The sequence below is a fragment of the Carya illinoinensis genome, chromosome 6, assembly GCF_018687715.1.
Source record: "Carya illinoinensis cultivar Pawnee chromosome 6, C.illinoinensisPawnee_v1, whole genome shotgun sequence".
NCBI lineage: Eukaryota > Viridiplantae > Streptophyta > Magnoliopsida > Fagales > Juglandaceae > Carya > Carya illinoinensis.
In genome coordinates, this window is record NC_056757.1 from 7386331 (window position 1) to 7388733 (window position 2403).

The 2403-nt window shown below is 39.1% G+C and overlaps 1 non-coding gene across 1 annotated transcript; it reads left to right on the top strand.

Annotated features, from left to right (window-relative positions):
• The first annotated feature begins 1910 nt into the window (after nucleotides 1-1910).
• LOC122314542 lies at nucleotides 1911-2018 on the top strand. Its single transcript, XR_006243763.1, has one exon. It is a non-coding gene; the product is annotated as a small nucleolar RNA R71 (small nucleolar RNA).
• Nucleotides 2019-2403: the final 385 nt, after the last annotated feature.

Here is a 2403-nt window from a genome sequence, read left to right on the forward strand (position 1 = left end):
CTTTAGACTTAGGCAAAGATTTCAATTTAACTTTTGGTGCTTTTATACTTACAGGAATCTGTTTTCCACATTTCTTAGGCAACTCCTCAAATTTCTGTTGCCAAACCTGTGTGCCATAATCCTGAGTTTCATAAAAAATAGCACAAATATCAATAACATCAGATGAATCACTAACAGATGTATTAAACTCAGAATTCACAAGGGAATATTCAAGGGGATCAAAATCATGAGTTGTGTGAACTCCCTTGTCTATGAGTGCATCAATCATATACGTTTGGTGGCACTCGTCATCTGTTGGCTGCTTCTCAATATGGAAAATGTTGACCTCCATGGTCATGTTTCCAAAAGATAACTTCATCAACTCATTCCTGCAATTTATAAGTGCATTAGCCGTAGCAAGGAAAGGTCTACCTAATATGAGAGAAACTTTAGAGTTAGACTCAACAACTGATTGAGTGTCCAAAATTAAGAAATCAACAGGATAATAAAACTTGTCAATTTGGATCAAAACATCCTCAACTATCCCTCTCGGTTTCTTAACTGAACGATCAGCCAACTGAAGCACGACAGAAGTAGGCTTAATTTCACCCAAACCAAGCTGCAAATAAATGGAATAAGGCATCAAATTAACACTAGCTCCTAGATCTAGCAAGGCTTGCCCAAACTCATGATTCCCAATATTACATGCAATGGTTGGACAACCAGGATCCTTGTACTTAGGAGGAATTCGCTGCTCAATTAGAGCACTAACTTGCTCTGTCAGAAATGCTGTCTTCTTAACATGGTGCTTCCTCTTAACTGTACACAAATCTTTAAGAACTTTTGCATAAGTGAGAACTTGTTTAATAACATACAAAAGAGGAAGGTTAATCTTTACCTGCCTGAGGTTCTCCAAGATTTCATTACTAGGATCCAAAGTTCGCATACCAGATTTTAAAGCTTGAGGAAATGGTACCTTAACTGGACTCTTGATTACCTCGACATCCTTGGGGAACTCGGTGCTATCATTACTTTGTTCCTCTTCAACATCCTCTTGCTTATCAGTTGTTAGAATGTGTAAGGACTTACCACTTCTTGTCATAATGGCATTGACTTCTTTTAAATTTTTTTGTGCCATGTGCTGACCTTGGGGTGCGGATTGAGCTTGAGAAGGAAACTTGCCACGCTCATTCACACTCAAGGAGCTCATTATCTTGGATATATGACTCTTTATCTCTTTGTTTTCTTCAACAACCTGCATAATCAAAGATTCAAACTTTTGATTAGTTTTACTCCGTGTCTCAATAAAAGCATGCAAAGTGTCTTCTAAAGGACTCCTAGAAGATGAAGGTGCATGATATGGTACAGGATATGATCTAGGGGGTTGTGCAGGCGGCTGGTTTTCAGACTTCCAGCTAAAATTGGGGTGATTACGCCACCTAGGATTGTAGGTATCAGAGAAAGGTACAACAGGTTTCATGTACATACCTAAAGCATTACATTGTTCCTCATACATCCCTCTCATCTCAGCAAATGTGAGACACTCTTGGGCAAGATTATCTACCCTGCCACACACAAAACATGGTCTAAAAGATTCTGCATGATTAGCCACGTGTGTTGGCTTTAAGTCTTTATTCTTCAACACCTCTAGCTCCCTAGTGAGCATCTCAACCTTAGCTTTTAGGTTATCTTCTTCCCTGAGATGGTAAATTCCACCACCATTTAGGTTTCCTGCAGGTCGTGACCTATTTGTGCTCTCAGTAGCACTAGGTCCAGTCCAAGTGTGAACTTTTTCAGCAAGCTCATTGAGGTATTTTATGGCCTCATCAGGATCTTTCTGTAAGAATTCACTATTACACATCATCTCCACAAATTGACGCTCTCTAGGTGTAAGTCCCTCATAAAAATAACTCACTAAGCGCCAATTCTCATATCCATGGTGAGGACACATAGTTAATAACTCCTTAAATCTCTCCCAAGACTGATACAAAGTCTCACTATCCTTTTGTACAAAGGTGGAGATTTACCTTTTTAAAGCATTGGTCTTATGTTGGGGAAAGTATTTATTAAAGAAGACCTGGGTCATCTCATTCCATGACCCAATAGATCGTGGTCTCAATGAGTATAGCCAACTCTTAGCTCTATTTTTCAAAGAGAAAGGAAAGAACTTAAGTCTCACAATGTCATCAGTTGCATTTTGACTATGAAAAGTCGTAACTATTTCCTCAAACTCCCTAATGTGCACATATGGATTTTCATTTTCCAAGCCATGAAAAGTAGGGAGTAATTGTATCGTCCCTGTTTTAAAATCCAATTAGCGAATATTAGCTGGAAACATGATGCATGATGGTGTGGCTGTGCGTGTAGGGTGGAGGTAATCCTGAAGGGTCCTAATGGGTTGATCTTCGTGTTCACTCATTTTCT